At 36.8% G+C, this 20,088-nt stretch overlaps 1 long non-coding RNA gene across 3 annotated transcripts in view; it reads left to right on the top strand.

Moving 5' to 3' along the window:
• Positions 1-12,793, top strand: part of LOC131519791 (uncharacterized) — a 95,854-nt gene extending 83,061 nt beyond the window's left edge. For all 3 annotated transcript variants that reach the window (XR_009265795.1, XR_009265796.1, XR_009265797.1), the window contains 2 exons: positions 8,447-8,504; positions 12,557-12,793. This is a non-coding gene — a long non-coding RNA (uncharacterized LOC131519791). The remainder of the gene's footprint in view (positions 1-8,446; positions 8,505-12,556) is intronic.
• Positions 12,794-20,088: the final 7,295 nt, after the last annotated feature.

Raw genomic sequence — 20,088 nt, 5'->3', positions numbered from 1 at the left:
TGATAGAGTCTTAGTAATGCTTCAGAAGAGTGAAGTCAGAGGAAGCTATTTGTAGGGTTTTAGAGCCTTGAGTTCAAGTGGCTTAGATGGGTCTCTCAGTGTTGGGATTGGACAAAGTTTGTGATACAAAAGTTGAGGACTGGTGGATATAGTGAGATGAAGATCTTGAAGTGAGTCATGATAAGTAAACTATTACTTGATAAGTAGGGTTTTGGTCCAGATGGTTGATCTATTGTCCTAATAGAAAAGCCATTTGCCTACATGAACAAATTGCTTACCTAGATAAAATCAGATTTGCAAAAATTTGCCCAAATGCATAGTAAAGTTATTGATTTATCATCCCATCTTTCTGGATAAGATTTCCTGAGGCAAATATTTTAGTTCTCTGTCCCAGTACTTAAACTATGTTGATGCAGGTGGTCTCAATTATTACTCAGGAAAAGTGAACAATTGTTACAGACAGAAGCCTAAGCATTCATTGCACCCTATTTGTTTCTTAGTCTAGAGCAGTGATTGGCAAACTATGGCCTGTGAACTAAATTTGGCCCATTTCCTATTTTTGTACAACTCATAAGCTGATAAAGGTTTTTACATTTTTTAAATAGTTGGAAAAAATTAAAAGAATAATACCTTGTGACACACGAAAATTAAAAGAAAATCAAATTTCAATGTCCATAAATAGTTTTATTGGGACAATGCCACACTAATTCATATTTCTATGGCTGCTTTCATGCTACAAGGACAGAGCCGAGTAGTTGCAACAGAAACTATATGTTCTCCCATGCCTAAGTATTTACTATCTAGCTATTTATTTATGTATTTATTTACGTTTATTTATTTTGAGAGAGAGAAAGAGAGTGCAAGCAGGGTAGGGGCAAAGAGAGAGGGAGAGAGAGAATCCCAAGCAGACTGCACGCTGTCAGCACAGAGTCCGATGCAGGGCTCGAACTTACTGAATCGTGAGAACGTGACCTGAGCCAAAATCGTGAGTTGGATGTTTAACTGACTGAGCCACCCAGGCGCCCCCTATCTAGCTCTTTATATATTAAAAAAAAGTTTGTAGACCCCTTCCCTGCTTGGGAAAGCATATTAATTACCAAAGGGTGACCAAGCTTTTTGAGAACAAAAAGAAGAGGACAATGTACAGGTTGAAAAGTATAAAGAAAAATAATGAGAGAAATTCTTTGTCTGGATAACTAAATCAAAGGCAATTGGACCAAAGATATTCTATTCATGTATCAGCACAAAGCTGACAGCAAGATACCTTAAAGAAAAATATTTTCTCAAATACAAAAGTTAACAGAGCAAACTAAAACCAAATCTTGAATGTCTTCATATTTGAAACATAAGGCACTTACTTTTCAGCAATTGTCTGCATCATTCAGCAAAAACATAACAAATGTGAACATGTGTTTCTGCTGGGGAAGGAGGACAATTGATGGAAATATTTTCTAATTTGTTCCTCACTGCATACACATACATACCCACTTGCACAAACTCACACTAACCAAAAATATGCTCAGCCCCCAAATCAAAATTAAAACACTAATAACAAGGGTAGCCATGTGGGAATGGAGAAAAGAGAGAAAAGAAAAAAGAAACATGAAATAATGCTGCAAACCACATCTACAGTTTGTATTTCAACAAATAAATGAAGATCCTGGGAATAAATGCAAAATGCAAATTAATTGGAAGAAAAATGATGAATCAACAGCATTATTAGGATACAAAAATACTCCTATTACATAAGTATTAGTGGATGATGTTCTCTGCCTCTCTACAACTTTGGAACTGTAGAGTTGGATTGTTAAATATACTCCATGTGAGTGCCAATACCAATGAGACTTTACTGTCATCCTTTGATGTCACATCAAAAATTTCTAGGGTATTTAGACTGAGAGGCTGAATATACAAACAGACAATAGCCAGACTGTACATAAAAACAGAACTCTGACCCACAATCTGCAGCAACTAGCATAGGAAATTAACCCAGTATGTACAGTAACCAACACAACAAGTCAACCCACTCTTTATAAGTCAGACTTGTAGGAAGTCAGACCACCATCTCTAGCAAACAGTCCAGGAGGCCAAACAGTTACACAATAATCCCTGTAATAATCAGCCCCAAATGTCTAGGACTTGGTTAATACCTGATAGCTTTTCTAATTTTTGCTCCTCCCAGTTCCCTCCCCAATTCCAATGTAGGGCCAAATAGAGAAAGCCAAATCACGTAACCAATCACATAGGATATTCCACTTCTCCCCAGTCCACCTACTGCTTCCCCACACCAACAAAGCCCCACCCAATTCAATTAAGCCCCACCCAAAGCCTTCCCTTTTCCTCCGCTATGAAACTTTTCTACTCTTCTGCCTGACCGAAGCCAAGCACAAGTGATGGTGATTCTCTTGCTATAGCAAGCTGAGAAAACAAGCCTTACCTTGTTCTCATTTGGGTAGTTTTCATTTGTTTCTGCTATCTTCATCAGAAATATCTTCTAGTTTTTATCTTTTGCTATTCAACCATCGCTCTGGGAAAGACTGGCTAACATCCTAGGATGTGTAACATTGTCAGTGCCCAGCTGCCTTCATATTCTAGGGAGCATTTCTGAAACTGCTTTGGCCTTGCACGATAAGTAAGTATAGAAAGATTTTAGAGAGGAAAGGCTGGGTCATGGTATTCCCCCTTCATCTTTAATTAGGTTTATCTCTCCACCCCAGTAATATTATTTACTGCTATTTTTTTTTTAAAAGAAACTTCAGAGGCTTTTTTGTTTTCAGCTGTTATTATTCTATACATCACCTTTCTGCAGTGTAAGGTGTAGCTCTGTCTCCATTCCAGATCTGACCTTTAAGTCTGGCCACCTTTTCTTGATTCATATTATTGTTTAATCTGAAGCAAGAGACTCCATCAATACAAGCAGGTGGCAATAGCAAAATGGCTGCTTTGGTGAAGATAAAGAATGGGGGCAATTAGTTTTAAGAAAATAAGTTTCCAGATCTTCAACTTTTCTATATACTTTTTCTTAAACCAGATCTAAGAATTCAGCTGTATAGTCAAGACATCATGCTGGTTTTCAGGTTTTATAACAGGTCCTTCCTTTCCAGCTCCCCTTTTGTGTCCACCGTCTTATATGAACTTGCTATGCTTGGAGGAGAGGAAGACTCCAGGACCCCAGGATGGATATACTTTGAAACACAGTGTCAGCTACTGAGGAAGTGAGTGACTCAAATGATATAGTAACACATCCTTTGCAAGTCAAATGTTTCTCAGTTCTTTGCTTTCAGCAAAATTGAAGGAAGATCTAAAGAAGATGACAGCCAAAATTACATTAAAAATGAGCATTTGATGATTGATAACTATGTAATTTGGGACATATATCTGAGAAAAAGTTCATACAATTGAACATCACTATAATAAAACCCCTTCCATTCCCATCTAATTTTTTATGCTATAAGGTGTCAAATGAAAACAAATCCAGACTTAGGAAGGGAGATTTTTTTTTCCCCAAAAAAAGACTATTGGGATAAGGGGAGGAAGATATTGCAAAAAAAGAGAACAGGTCATTGTAGTAAACAAGGTCAGAAGGAACAGAGTGCTGGGGAATGGGATTGGCAGAGGGCACTCTGAGCAGTTGGCATGGTGGACAGTTTTTCTTTGTGGCCAGGCACTTCTGTGAGGGCCATTAGAGAAGTTGCTCCACACTTCAGTGCTCATTTAAGCAGAAGGGTAGGCCAAAGTTCGGGGGCCTGGGGGAAGGAGAGAAGCCTCATGAAAGTTTGGTCAAGTCAGATTAGTGGCATTTTGTTTAGATTGGTCAGTGCAAACAGTTCAGTTAATCATTTATGAGGCAGAGAATGGGAATTTGGACAAATGCCTGGCTTTGTCATAGGTAGACAGGCTCATCAATGAGTCTTATCTAAGTCATATAGGACAGGTTGGCTTTTGGAAGTAGGCCACTTCTTGAAACCCAAAATAATGGGGGGCTTTTTAAACTATAGCTGTTTTCTAGGACAAGACTCAAGTAAAGTTCAACATTGCCAAAGGTTCACACAGAATTGATGCTGAACCCTAAGTCATTTTCTTACTAAGTCATAATCGTCCATGGATACATGAACTGAAAAACAAAGAAACAAAAGAACATCCATCTCACTAATACATTCCCATTAAAATTTTACTTTACTCAGCTATTGGTGAGTATTAGGTTCAGCACTGATAGAAAGACTTTCTAGATTCAATTTGTTCTCATATTATAAAAGCTTATTCCATGCAAACTACTCCATTCTGCAATATCCTGAATGAAATTGTTGGCATCCTGATAATTTTATCTAAGGATCCAAGATAACAGTTTCTGGTTTTGGTTTTTTGGTTTTTTTCCCCGACAAAATAGCCCAATTTCTTCATAGTGCAATGCTGGGCTTCTCTAGTGAATCGCACACCTCCATTAAGACCTTGGTTAGTTTGAGGGGCGCCTGGGTTGCTCAGTCGGTTAAGAGTCTGACTTCGGCTCAGGTCATGATCTCACACTCCATGAGTTTGAGCCCCACGTCGGGCTCTGTGCTGACAGCTCAGAGCCTGGAGCCTGCTTCGGATTCTGTGTCTCCCTCTCTCTGACCTTCCCTCGTTCATGCTCTGTCTTTCTCTGTCTCAAAAATAAACACTAAAAAAATTAAAAAAAAAAAAAAAGACCTTGGTTAGTTTGATTAGTTAGGGATCTCTGTGGGGTGGCAAAGCAAATAATTGTGGTGTCCTTTTATGCCCCCAACAGGGCTTTAAGGAAGCTGAAAGAGTCAGCCTTTGTTTCAAATAGTGGTTTTTGGGTTCTTGGCTCTCCTTTTTCCTTCTCTCTGTCAGTGGTTTCATATCCAACAATGCTGTAAGCAGCAACTATGGGATGCTATTTTTAGGCCCCCCCCCCCCCCCCCCCCCCGCTGCTCTTTGTCAACACTAGCAGGTGGCATTTCATCAGTTCTTAGTGACTCGAGTCAATGTTTTTGCATCCACTGATCATATCAATTCTTGGACAGAATTATAAAATGGTACCCATATCAAACAACATGATGGGTCATCAATTTTCAGGCATCAAAAATCTCTTTTTTCTTTTTATTACCCTTTAACTAATACTTCCCTGTTCCCCTTATCCCTACCCCTGGCAACCACCATTCCACTCTGCTTCCATGAGCTTGTCTATTTTAGATTCCTCGTGTAAGTAAATCATACAGTATTTGTCTTTCTGTGTCTGGCTTATTTCATTTAGCATAATGTCTTCCAGGTTCATCTGTGTTGTCACAAATGGCAGGATTTCCTTCATTTTTAAAGCTGAATAATCTTCCATTGCATGTATATACCACATTTTCTTTATCCATTCATCAGTTGATGGGCATTTAGGTTGCTTCCATGTCTTTGATATTGTGAATAATGCTGCAGTGAATATGGCAGTGCAGATATTTCTTTTGAGATCCCGATTTCAATTCCTTTGGATGTGTACCCAGGAGTCTGATTGTTAGACCATGTGGTAGCTCTATTTTTAGTGATTTGAAGGCCTCCCTACTGTTTCCCATAATGACTGTACCAATTTATATTCCCACCAGTAGTGCACTAGGATTCCAACTTTTGTGTATCCTCTCCAACGTTACTTTTTTTTTTTTTTTTAATAAAGCCATCCTAAGAGTTGTGAGATGATATCTCATTGTGGTTTTAATTTGCATTTTCTGATGATTAATGATGTGTGCACCTTTTCATATATTTGTTAGCTATTTGTCTTCTTTGGAGAAATGTCTATTCAATTCCTTTGCCTATTTTAAAAAATTGGGTTATTTTTACTATTGAGCTGCAGAATTTCCTTAAATTTTGGATATTTACCCTATAGCAGATATATGGTTTGCAAATATTTCTCCCATTCTGCTACATTTTATTGATTGTTTCCTTTGTTATTTGACATAACCAAAATTCTTCATCCCCTGTCTAATTTCTTACTATATAAAAGTTTTGCCATGTGGAGTTAGGGATCCTCACATCACTTGTCACTTCAGATACAAATATGGACTAATGGAAAGATTAACAAAACATAATGTGTTTCTAATGCCACTTTATTTATCTTACTCAAAGGAAACAGGACAGATACTTCAACGGGCAAGCAAGCATCACTTTTAGCAAAAAGTTTTGCAATATCCCAGACACAGCCAGGTTCCAAGACCTCCAATTTCATGGGTCATACTAAATTGTATGGGATGGGGGCGCCTGGGTGGCGCAGTCGGTTAAGCATCCGACTTCAGCCAGGTCACGATCTCACGGTCCGTGAGTTCGAGCCCCACGTCAGGCTCTGGGCTGATGGCTCAGAGCCTGGAGCCTGTTTCCGATTCTGTGTCTCCCTCTCTCTCTGCCCCTCCCCCATTCATGCTGTGTCTCTCTCTGTCCCAAAAATAAATAAAAAACGTTGAAAAAAAAATTAAAAAAAAAAATAAAATAAATTGTATGGGTTGAAGGTAAAGTGGGGTGGACAACCTTGGTCTGGGGAAGGTATTCGACTGTCTGCTCCTTGACTTTTTTATACCCTATTTGTCATATTGTCCCTCAAGGTGTGTATAATTTACTAACATTCTTCAGGGCAGTTGAATCTTATCAACGATAGGTTATACAACAAATAATCTGGACAACCAGATGCATTTCATGTGGAAAAAGCAGTCTGTACCCCATTCCATATTTATCTTAACATTCCCAGAATTAATGTTGCAAGAAGGTAAATTCAGGGTCAGTTTCCCCAGGTGTTCCTGGGCCTAGAACAAGTTTCAATTTACTGACAATTTTTTTCATACAATGTTTAAGAATTATGCCTGAGTCCAGCTCCAGCAGGTCCAGGGGTTCCCAAAGGATGAACGGCGTTGGTGAAAAAGTTAAAAAAAAAATAAAACAAAAATAAAAATGGACACAGACAACAGCAGTGTGTTGAACTGGCCGCTTTATTGTGGCAAACGTGGCATTATATTTGTTAGCAAGCATACGTCATCTACGTTTTCTAGCATTACCTAATTCTAAAAATGTTCCTATGTGTAACCACCCTTTAAGGAATAACATGGTTATTTTCTCATAACGTTCCCTCCTGCCCTTTGCTTATTGATTAATTTCTTACATTATTTTCATTATGTATCTATGTTTATCTACAATCTATAGAGCATTTGCTTTGCCATTTTCATGAAAGTTCATCTATCTCTCAACACCTCAAGTGGAACAGTTACAGGGACATGACCTCTTAGTTGTTTCCCTGAACCACTTGTGGCTTGAGGAACAAAAGTGTTCGCCTCGGTCCGAGGTGCCAGGAGGGGGCCAAGAGGGCCTTAGGAACCCACGCCTTATGCATTCCCAGAGAGACAATGCACCTAGGAACTAATGAACCATTCTGTACCTTAACCGACTAGGTTCAGTCATCATCTGGAATGCCTCCTGGGGGCCAAGTGGGCCTAGGGCTTGGAGTAATTTGTGCCCGTAGATACACTCCTTTGTCGCCGGAGTGGGGCTTTCAAATCCATTTATTCCTTCTTTGCTGGCAAATGTATGAGGCTATCCTTCCTTTAGGTAGAGGAGTCTTTATAGGGGGTGGCAAGGGCTAATGTAGGGCTGCACAATTTCCTTGCGGAACCTTATTTTCTTTCCCCAATGGTTCTTTGCCCAGGGGGCCTGGTGAGGGCAATTCCCCAAAAGACAATTCCCCAGGTACTTTTATTAAAGCCAAACTACATAAAAGCGGGAGTACAAGAAGCTTCACTGTCGTTGGGCTGCCCTGTAGTCCCGATGCGTCCACCGCCTGGGCCCTGCCATCAGGCTGGTTGGATAGCTTGGCTTCCGGCAGAATTATTTCTTAAAAAGCACAATGTATTTATTTTTTTTATCATCACTTATTTATCACTAGTAACTATAGTAATGATTTAATCCAGAAGAAACATTTAACACTTAGAACTTTAAGATCATAGAAAATAAAAAGTTAAATTTCAATTTATATACATATTTTTGCTCAGAAAAATATGACAGGATGATGAATAAATTACTTTTACTCAGAAAAATATGATAGGATGATAAATAAATTACTTTTAAACATATGTTATATTAGAATAAAATTTTGTGGGGTAAAGGAATGGAAATATGTGTTCAAAGAGGAAAGAGAAATTACATGAAATGTCTGTCCATTAAAGAAGATCTCCTCCTCCTCCTTCTTCTCCTTCTTCTTCTTCCCCTTCTCCTCCTCCTTCTCCTCCTCCTCCTCCTCCTCCTCCTCCTCTTCCTCCTCCTTGTCCTCTTCCTCCTTCTCCTCTTTCTTCTTCTTTGCTTTTGATGACTATGGTGTATATCAAAATCCTATTTTATTTAGATAACATTAGATGCATTAAGTTATACATATTTTTATTTTAAAAGATCAGTACTTACACTATGTCCAAAATTATGTTCTTTGAAACAGGTTAGAAGTAGCTGAGGAAGTTATTTTTCAACACCATTTTAGGCACAAATAAGAAAAGGTAAGAACACCCACAAGTTAATATTAACTATCTTGGTACAATGGAGAGAAGGGAAGAGATGGCTGAATTATGCAAACACTATTTAATTATGTGAGGGTTATTTTAGTAATTTTACAATCCAGTCATAGCCCCTTAGTTCCATCTTTAATTATGTTTCAATTTACTGAAAAATTGTTTTCATACCATGGTTAATAGTTACTTCTTAAAAAGCACAATGTATTTACTTCTTTATCATAACTTATTTACTACTAGTAACTATAGTAATGATTTAATCCAGAAGAAACATTTAACATGTATCTTCTCTAATTAGTTCAGGCTAATATTGTATGTTGAACATCATGCCACTTAAAAAAAAAATCATAGAGTCAGTAAGGTAGATGGGATCATTATTCTTAGTTCTTTGTATGCCTCCATGTACCTGAATTTTACCTTTACATTCTTTGCTGTGTGACTTTGCAATTCTTCCCACTAGAGATGGGTTATATTATCTGAAAGTTATTTTGACTAATAAAGTGAGTTGAAGGGACAGTGTGACAGTTCTTGTTCCAAGAGATAACACCATCCCTGTGTGCTCCTGTGATCTCTTTATAAGAAGGACATGCACCCATGCTGGTCCAAAGAGACTGAGGAAACATGTAAAACAGACCTGAACCCAAGTAGAAGCACAGAGCCAAGACCAGGCAGCCTACAGCTTAAAGCAAAGTTGCTCCAGCCCATGCAGACTCATAAGCTTGTTATAAATCTCTGAATTTTAGGGAGGAGTGTTAGGCAGCATTATTGTGATAATAATTGACTAATGCAATGGGGTTTATATATCTTTCATTTAGCATGTGTGTGTGTCTTGCATATCTGCATGGCTACGTATTTTGGTCCAGCACTTCTTTATTGGTGCATTAGAGTGATAGTCAGGCATCCTTCATAATATATGAGTTTTTGAGAGTGAAAAAAGAGAGGCTTGATAACATGATGAATTGGTAGACATCACCTTAATCAAGTGATCTGAGTTAACATCACCTCACCAGTAATGAGAGATTTTGACATTATGGAGTCCCTCATGTAATGCACCAAGAAGGACATAACTTTTGTGGTATTCTTGCCAAAAATATATCACCTCAGTCTAATTATGAGAGATATCAGACACACCAAACTGAGTTTACAAAATAACCAATTCAGCACTCTCAGAAGTATTAAAGTTGTGAAAGACGAAGAAAAGCTGGGCAACTGTCACAGATTAGAACAGACTAAGAAGATATGATAGCTAAACAAAATGTGGGATCCTGAATGAAATCCTGGACCACAGAAAAGACATCAGTGGGTAAGCTAGCAATATTTGAATAAGGGCTATATTATAGTTCATAGTATTTTATCAATGTTAATTTCCTGGATTTGATCATTCTACTATAGTTATATAAGGTGTTACCATTAGAGGAAGCTGAGTAAAAAATATATGGGAACTCTGTGCTATTTTAGCTTTGTGGTATCTAAAATTACTTCAAAATAAAATTAAAAAAAATCAAGAATGAGACCAATTATCTTCAGTGACACATTTTAAGAAAAATATAAGGTTTCCATTAGGATAATATTTTCCAGATCCCATACTACTTAAATAAAAATCCCTGAGGTAGGAACTGGGTATCAGTGTCTTAAAAGTTCCATTGCTGATCCCAATGTGCAGCTGGGTTTAATAGCCAATGTTACGGAGAATGAACAGACAAATGAATACCATTGCACCCACCACCCACTTTAAAAAATACTCGGTTTTAAGAAATACAGAATGGGCTCCTTCTGGATCCCATTGCATTTTGCCTGAAAGTATTTCCATCCTGATTATGGTTTTCCTCATTCTCCTGATTTTCTTCATAGTTAACCAAATATGCATGTATCCTAAAAACATATAGTTTTACTTTTACATTTTAACTTAATATAAGTAGAATCAACTGTGTGTATATACAGGAAGCTTGCTTAACATTATGTCTATGAAATGTATAGAGTGTTTTAACTCATGTAGCTGTAGTTTATTTTCAATAATGTGAATATTCTATTATATCATCATATTGTACTTTTTTTTCATTCTATTTGAGGACATATGGGCAGTTTCTAATGTTTTGCCATTATATGCAATCCTGCTATGAGCGTTTTCATAGTCTTCTTGTGCCCACATGCAAGAGTATCTCCAGGGAACATGGCCAGGAAGTAGAAATGCTGAGTCATAGGGCACATCCATTACAGCTTTTCCAGATGATGCCAAATTGATTTCAAAGTGAACACACCAATTCAGACTCCCATCAGCAGTGTATAATATTGCTTATTGCTCCACATCCTTGGCAGTGCTTACTTTTTTTTTTTTTTTCAATATGGTAGGTACAAAATTATGTTACATTACGGTTTTAATTTACCTTGCTCAGATTACTAGTGAGATTGTGCTTCTTTTCATTTTCTTATTGGCTGTTAATTTGTGACATGTCTATATGCCTTCAAAGATGTTCAGGATATGCCACCCCAAAATATGTCAGTTTGGCATAAGAGATATTTTGAGCTAAAGGCAACTGAAAACCAACAGATATAGGAACAGTTCTCTGCCCTTCCCTTTACTGCCTAAAAGCATGACGTAAATTTCCCATTATGAAAGTGTCCCCACTTCTCCTGTACCAGGAAGAGGAAAATAACTCTTGTCAATGGAGATGAAGAGCTAGCACCAAGATGAGGTTACATAAACAAACCCCTTACTAAAATAAGATAGCCCTTATCTTTCATTGGCTTTCCTAGACTTTTGCATGATTTATTGTCCCTCAAAGTCAAAACATCCCTCTACACCTTTCCTCCATTTTTCTCACGAGTTGTTAGGTATTTTTTAGTTATTTACATTTTCTGGATTCTAATCCTTCTGATCCTTTGTTGGGATTATAAGTGCATGCCAAGTATCTTCTTCCAGTTTGTAGGTTGATTTTTCATTTTCTTTATGGGGTTTTTATGGTGAGCAGAGTTTTAAAATTATAATATAATATAACTGATTGATCTTTTCCTTTAAATTATTTTTATCTTTTTCCTGTTTTAAATGGTGAAATATTAAAGTTTAGAACTAGATAGGGATGCTATCTATCACTGTAATTTTTATTATCTTAAATCATCTAATAAATTCAGTAAGATTTTAAAAAGTGAAGAAACTGGCATATATGCTGGAAAAGAAAAGATAAAATGATCTGTTTGGGCTGATTATAAGATTTATGCCTGGAGATCCCAAAGATTCTAGTAAGAAACAAACAAACAAACAAACAAACAAACAAACAAACCTACTGGAATCAATGAAAGTATTAATATGGTAGTTGGATTCAGGATAAATATACAAAAGCTGCAAAAATCAATGTTTTCACAATTCCAGAAATAAACTTCTAGAAATTAAAGTGGGCAAATAGTCTAGTCCCAGTAGTTGACAAAGACTGTAAAATATTTAGGGATAAATTTAGTAATAAGTAGCATTAGTTGAGCATTTGCTTTGTGTGATGTACTGTTCCAGACCAATGCATTGCTATTGTAGGTGCTGGAGCCCAAGATTAGGCATCTGGCTCCAGTGTCATGCTCCTAGCTCTCTTACTTCCTCTTCATCGGTGTTAACATAGTCTCATTCTCCTCATTTACTTATACCTCTTCCTACTCCTCCCCTATAACCAGTTTGTCTAGATTCTTGTTCATCCTCCTTATATTTGTTTTGGTCAAGGAGCAGATATGTGTGTGTTTTCTTATATACCCTTCTTTCTCACTTTAAGGGGAGCATACTATAGATATTCTTTCGGACTTTTTGTCACTTAACTACATGTTTTAGAAATCTCTCCATACTGGTTTATAGAGATCTTGCTCATTCTTTTGTACAGTTGCATAGTCCTCCATCTTGTGGATGTGGCAATGGTTGATTCAACCACTCTCCCATGTATGGGCATTTAGGTTATTTCCAATATTTCACAATTATAGTCAAATATTCAATAATGTGCATGCATATATTTGTATACTTTAATTGTGCTTAATTCAGGCATACCTCATTTTATTGTGCTTTGCAGATACTGCGTTTTATACAAATGGAAGTTTTGCATCAGGTTTTGAGTCAAGCAAGTCTATTGGTGCCATTGTTCCAGTAGCATTTGTTCATGTTGTGTCTCTGTGTCACATTTTGGTAATTTTCACAATCTTTCAAACTTTTTTATTGTTACTGTATTTGTTGTGGTGATCTGTGATAAGTGATAACTGAAATCTCAGTGTTGGTTAGCATTTTTTAGCAATAAAGTATTTTTTATTGATGTCATGTACATTTTTTAGACACAAAGCTATTACACATTTAATGGGGTGTAGCATAATGTAAATGTAACTTTATATGTACTAGGAAACCAAAAAATTCATTTGATTCATGTTATTGTTACAGTCTAAAACTAAAGCCACAATACTTCTGAGGTATGCTTGTACTTTAACCAGGGAGGTTTTTGTCTCTATATATTTGTAAAATATATTTGTCTCTATATATTTGCATACAGTTACCAGTTTTTAATGAAAATTTAAAAGTGTTTATCCTCTGCTTATCTTTAAATGACTTTCTATTCCCTGCAGTATTTAGTTTAATCCTTTAAGACCATACAAGACACTTTTCTTGTAAAGTATTTCAAATTCATTTGTCTGATTGTATCCCTTTATCATTTAAAGTTGTTTTTGTCAATATATATACACGTGTGAATATATATACACATGTATATACACGTGTGTGTGTGTATATATATATATATATAGAGAGAGAGAGAGAGAGAGAGAAAGAGATGCCCCAAAATATGCTGTTTAACTTCTATAATTTATCAATTTTAACAAATGTATATCACGTTGTATGTAATGTTTTCAGTCTCAGCTTTTTCATTCAAATGGAACATTACTAGGATTCTTCCATATTCATGTGTGCAATTTTTTTAATTTATCATTTTTTAAAGTTTTTTTAAAGTTTATTTATTTAAGTTTATTTATTTATTTTGAGAGAGAGAGAGTGTGCAGGTGCATGTGTGCACTCGATGAGGGTAGAGAGAAGGAGAGACAGAATCCCAAGCAGGTTCCAGGCCATCAGCACAGAGCCCAACGTGGGGCTCAAACTCATGAACCATGAGATCATGACCTGAGCCGAGATCAAGAGACTGAACCACCCAGGTGCCCTGATATGTACAATTTTATTTATTCATTTTCACCACTATATGATATTTTCTATCTATTCATTATCTTGTTGAAGAGCATTTAGGTGCTTTGTGTGTTTGTTTTTACTCTGATAAGCAATAATATAGCAAGCATTCCTGTACTTGGGTCCTGGTATATATAATTCTTTTAGGTATATATCTGGGAATAGAGTTACTTCTCTCAAAAATGCCTAAATCGACTTGTATCCTTTCTATGTTTAAGACATCTGTTGACTTATATCCTCTCCAATATTTGACATTATATTTGGCAGTCAGATTGGTAGAAAATGGCATGCCATTATGGTCTTGATTGTGGTCCTGATTACTGTTGAAGTCGAATATCTCTTCATTTTTATTGAACTGGTATTTCTTTGGGTATAAACCTGTTCTTGATCTTTGTCCAGTTTATTTCTAGTGAGTTGGTCCTTCCTTCATTTATAGTTGTTCTTTTTATAGTCTTGATACTAATCCTTTGATCGCTTATGTATGTTGAATGTATATTCTTTGAGTTTATGTCTTGACTTTGCATTTTATTTAAGGTGTTTTTGATGAATACACATTATGAGTTAAAAAAATTTTTTTTAACTTTATTTATTTATTTCAAGACAGATAGAGACACCATGACCAGAGGAAGGGCAGAGAGAGAGGGAGAGAGAGAATCCCAAGCAGGCTTTGTGCTGCCAGCACAGAGCCAGATGCAGGGGTCAAACTCACAAAATTGTGAGATCATGACTTGAGCTGAAACCAAAAGTCAGACACTTAACTGACTGAGCCACCCAAGTGGCCCCACATTCTGAATTTTATATGGGCAGACTTTTCATGCCCTCTAGGTTTAATATTTGTTTGTGTCTTAAGAACTTATTTACGCCAAAGCCAGAAACATACTTATCCATATTTTCTACTAAAAGTTTTAGAATTTTACTTTTGATTTTCAAGCCCTTAATCTCTCTATGGTTGATTTTTATCATGGTGTCAATTAGTGCTCCAACTCCTTTTTTTTTTTAATGGATAATTATTTATCCAGCTCAATTACTTGAATAGTCCCTCTTTTCCCCACTGATTTACCATGCTTCACTTCCGTACATCAAAATTCTCCCACCCCCACACACCAGACATTGCTTTAATTACTATATCTCTATAATAAATAGAAGTTGAGCAAGTTTCACTCTTTTGTTCTTCTTGAATGTCTAATTATTAGTAAGAATGCAATATGACTGTTTAAAAGCAGAAGTGATTGTGTTTGTAGACATGAGCCCACTGGTTGAAAGTGTTCAAACTGCTATAACTATCAGCCATGTTTCTCAACTGGGGTGCAGGAATGCAAAAGCACCTGACTCCACAAACAAAACAGGTTCCAAATGAAACAGGTTCAACCAGTCACCACTGACAATATCCAAAGGCAGAGGGGGGGAGAGAGAGAGAGAGAGAGAGAGAGAGAGAGAGAGAGAGAGAGAGGTGATAATGATGTGGGAAACAAAGGCAGAAAGAACTGTAGATAATATTAAATCTACATATAACCCAACCATTTACAGATCCTTGAGATAGACAGAGTATGACATTCTTCCAGGAACTCCCAACTCTCTTAATGTTAATGCTATGTGCTTGAGGGAAAAACAGCCTTAGCTTGACAATAACCAGGCCTCTAGAATCTTGTGAGTCTTCTTTAGCATATGAAAGCCCTTTTGGAAACTTCCCTTGTTTTTACCTCCCCCAATTCCCAAGTATATGATCAGTCACTCCTCACAACCCCAGTGCAGCTCTTTCTGCCCCTGAGTCCTGTCCCCATGCTTTAATAAAACCACCTTTTTTTTGTGCCAAAACCATCTCAGGAATTCTTTCTTAGCCATCAGCTCCACATACCAGCACTTCAAAGCGCGTCAGTAACACAAGAAATTTATTTCAGTGAAGCCAAAACCAGGAAGACAATGGACTAACTTCTCAAAGACTGTCTCAGAAATGCTGAAAATACTTCTAGGTTTATATAAGGAAAATGTGGGACGAAGGTAGGTGGGTACCTGCAGGTAGGCATTAAGGTCAGGTTGATTGTTGTCTTGGAGTCAACTACAGAGGTCTTGCTGGCTAGGGGCAGTTGCTATTGCTTGAGGGAGTAGGTTTTTGTTTTTTTGTGTTTGTTTGTTTGTTTGTTTGTTTGCTTGTTTTTTGCTTCAGAGATAAGCTGGAAAGTAGAACTTAATGAATTAGAAAGTACAGATGGAGGTAAAAATGGAGGTAGTTCAAGTCCTCTTTTAGTCTTGCTAAAGGAACCATGAGCATTGGTTAACTCACGGAGTAGGTTAAGAAGTCATTTAAAGAAGTTTCTCTTGTACTCACTTTTATTGTAACATGTATTCCATTATATTTCAAGATTTTGTTTATATGTCTTTCTTTTTTACTAGGCTGAGATCCATGAAAACCCATATGTATTATATTCTTTCTCATGTTTCCAGATGTCTGGAACTTGCTTAGCAAATAATAAATGCTTAACTCATATTTGTTGAGTGGAATACATAGATTGGGATCTACCAAAAAGAATCCTCAGAAAGTTACTGGGACTTTGAGAGATCAGGGCAAGTCAGGACAGAAGATATGCCTTGATGACGCCACAAACTTAACCTAAATCACTGGGTTTCGGGACAGCCAATTGCCAAATAAAAACATATTGTGAGAGTAGGTTGGTGGTTCTACTATACACCACCGAATAATCAGATTGCCCCAGTACCTAAGACTGGAAAATGTCATATTACTGAGATATGGAACAAACTCACAAAATAGAGGCGTGGAAAGTGTAACACTAAACATTAGGGTGGCCACAATGGAGGAAAAATGAAATATTCAATAATCTCACAAAACATTGGTACTTCTGACATATCCCCAGGATATCAAGGTGCTCATTACTCCCCTATCCTAGGGATCACAAGTGACAAATTTGAATGAAATTAAATGTTTTGGTACCTACTGAATTATCTACTTACTACACACTGTAGAATAGGAAGTTCAGTTGTATGGAAGTCATTATTACATGTGCTCTGTGCTCTTTAAACACACTGTTTTAGGATTCTTTATCTCAGTGCCCAGGGTTCATTGATTGCTTCGAAGAATGAAGAAGAGGTGGACACAGAATAAAATGAGCAGCGGCAAAGGTTTATTAGAGTATAAGATCAGAAAGTAAGAATGGTATGAAAGCTCTCTTTACAGAGAGGGGGCATTCGAAAGTGAATACCCCCAACTATAGGCAAAGGACTTTGTTTTCTAGGGTTTTGGTTGGCCCCCTACCCTTCCCCCTTGATCCTTCTCAGGTTCTACCCTTATTGACTGGATACCTCTAGGTGCTGGGTTGTCCATTCCTGATTGGCTCAATTCCATTATGTGAGGAGTCAGACTATGGTTGTACTGTCCTTCATATAACATAAGTTTTATGGTTTGCATATTTTAGTTAGGTATTTTGTTTGTCAAATTCCTGAGGGGAACCTGAGGGGGAGTAAATGGTGTCTGTTACATTCCTAAGAGGAACCTTACACCTGAGGGGGTTTGCTGTGGTCAGCCACTCCCAGTATTGTTCCAAAATATGTGTTTTTCCCCCACCCAGGGTCCTCAGGTCCTAACCTTTCCCTCTCTGCCTGTTTTATCCTATCTTTCCCTTCATAACACCAGCCACTGACTTTAATATTCAGAGTTCAGCAGCCCTTTTCATAGAAACTTATAGTATAATTATCACTATATTTTTCATATTATTTTTTCTAAAAAATAAGTTTTAATGTTGTCGCCTGAAATTTTGTATGTATACGTACATTTGTTAAATTTCTGTGATTTCCTTTGAAGTGCCTTTCTTTACCTTTACATCAGACAATTCTCTGTGGAGACCCACTCAGATCCCCAGAGTTGGTATGAAGATTAAACTGAAGACATTTGAGATATAGCAGATGAGAAAGAAGTCTTTTCAGAGTTTCCCTTATCTGACTAATAGGCAGAGAGTGAAGCTGCCATAAATTCCCTCTTCAGGAAAGCCTCACTTCTAGAGAGAAGACTGACTGCTCACAGGGGGATGAGAAATTACATAAACAAACATTATCACAAACTGTCTTACCTTCCATTTGTTTCCATTAAAGTCCATTTGCTCTTTGAAACTCTCTCTTCTCCCATTCCCTTATTAAATTGGTGTGTAAACCCTTATCCCTAGCTATTCAAGGAGCTTCTTCATCTGAATGCTCCTACAGGTGTATGAATAAAATGTGTTTTCTTCTGTTAATCTGTCTATTATTAATTAATTTGCAGGTCCACGGCTATAAGACCTAAGTCAGTAGAGAAAAAGATTATCCTCCAAATATGTCTAAAATTGGTTAAAGTCAGTTATTGTTTTATTTACTGGCTTGGTTTTGAAGGAAGGATTCTATTTGTGCTACATATCAGAAGACAAAGAAGTAAATGTTCGTAAAAACATAGTGTCTCTGTTAGAAAGTCATTAAACTTTGGTTGATTTTCAGTCTGTTCCAAGGTGAGGCCAAAGAGAAAGGAAAAAGAAGAGAAGAGAGATAGGAAATGGCTTATCAGAGTAAAGTGTTGGGTGGGGTAGTTGAGAGGTGAACAGGGAACTTGGCTGTTCAGATTTTTTCACAGATAGTTTTCCCATTCCTCGGCCTTTAAGATTATTGTGGCATCTGGTCTTAATGCCAGTTATTTCTGTGGAAGAAGAAAAACTTTCCTCTACCCTCTTAAGTTCTGTAGCTACAGTATGCAAATTAAATTGGCAAAGAAAGAAAACAGAAGGAAAAGCATAAAAATTCTTATTGATGTTAATGTTTTCAATTTTACATGCATGAGAGCAAGTTCACAGAAAAGAAGTGAAATCTTGAAAAGGCAAGCTGGAGAGCTTATACACCATTTTGACAAAGGTCAATATATTGTAGAAAGTACTAGATAAAGGAAAGGAGGCTTTTAGAGAAGGTAAATATGTGGGGAAATTTATGGAAGATAAGGACTTTTTTAGCAAGATTTCTTTCTATAGATGCCTCTCAATGCCAGCTTTCCATCTTCATGGCCTTAGAACTCCCCTGGAAAGGGGATTTACGGCTATCATCATTTTTCAGAAGTTGTTGCTTTTAATCAGATAAGGGAATCTCCAAGAAGACTTTTTTCTGCATCTGTTGATTCTCAATTTACTTCAGTTTGAAATAATACATATTTTGGCGTATTTTGGGTAGCATATTCTGATCTCCTTCATTTCTTCGGGCCTTCCCATTACCATCCTTTCCATTTTTCTGTGACATCAAAGCAAGTAACACGTCCATAATTGTTTCCTAGCCTGCAAAGAAAAAAAATGGACTAAGATTACTTCCAGCTCTAAATTTCTATGATTCTATGAGGTAGCTAATTCAAGACACTTCAAACTGTTCCAGTCATAACTTTCCCCAAAGTTACTAATATATATTTAAACTTTACATTGTCTGAAATCAAGTCCCTTCTGAAGATGGTTTTCAGAGAGTGATTCTAAAATTTTTTGGTCTCAGAGTACCCTTTTTCAGATCCTACCCTTCCACATTACTTTAGTTTCATAGCAATTAATAATAATAATAATAATAATAGGCAATAATATTGATGTTTAATAGTTGTACCTTAAATATATTTTCTCATTTAACCTTCAGGATAATCTCATGAAGGGTGGCATTAATGTTATTTCTTTTTGTAGCTTAAGAAACTGACATAGAGAGGCTAAGTGCCTTGTTCAAGATCAAACAGCTATAAGTGGTGAATCTGGGATTCAAACCAGTCACTGACTACAGAGCTGTGCATTTATCCTTTAAATTATATAGCACTCAAGTCAACTTTTAAATACTTCCCTTTTTTTTAGAACAAACTCTACATGAATACATTTTTATAAAAGAGCCCCATTGTATACAACTGTCTTAAAGAAAACATGAAGCACTTCTCAACCTTTGGTAGGGCAAATATATTTCTTGTGTATCCTTCCAAACCTTTACACTTAGCAAAAATTTTGCTTCAGTGGAAAACTCCATTATCTATAGCTCACTTTCTTTGGTTACCTGATTCTAAGAGAGCTATTTTATAACTCTGTAAGTTTGTTAGCAATGTTAAATAATATTGATTAATACATCAAAGCATTAAAAACATTGCAAAATAATGCTTGCCTATGGATATGCAAATGGAGTCTGTTCAAGTGGAGGACAACCCACTTGCTCCACCCCAAACCAATTTTGCTTTCATTTGCACATTAAATTTAACATTCTTTTTTTTTTAAATATGAAATTTATTGTCAAATTGGTTTCCATACAACACCCAGTGCTTATCCCAAAAGGTGTCTCAATGCCCATCACCCACTTTCCCCTCCCTCCCACCCCACATCACCCTCAGTTTATTCTCAGTTGTTAAGAGTC

The sequence above is a fragment of the Neofelis nebulosa genome, chromosome 8, assembly GCF_028018385.1.
Source record: "Neofelis nebulosa isolate mNeoNeb1 chromosome 8, mNeoNeb1.pri, whole genome shotgun sequence".
NCBI classification, from domain to species: domain Eukaryota; kingdom Metazoa; phylum Chordata; class Mammalia; order Carnivora; family Felidae; genus Neofelis; species Neofelis nebulosa.
This window is presented reverse-complemented; position numbering and strand designations above follow the sequence as displayed.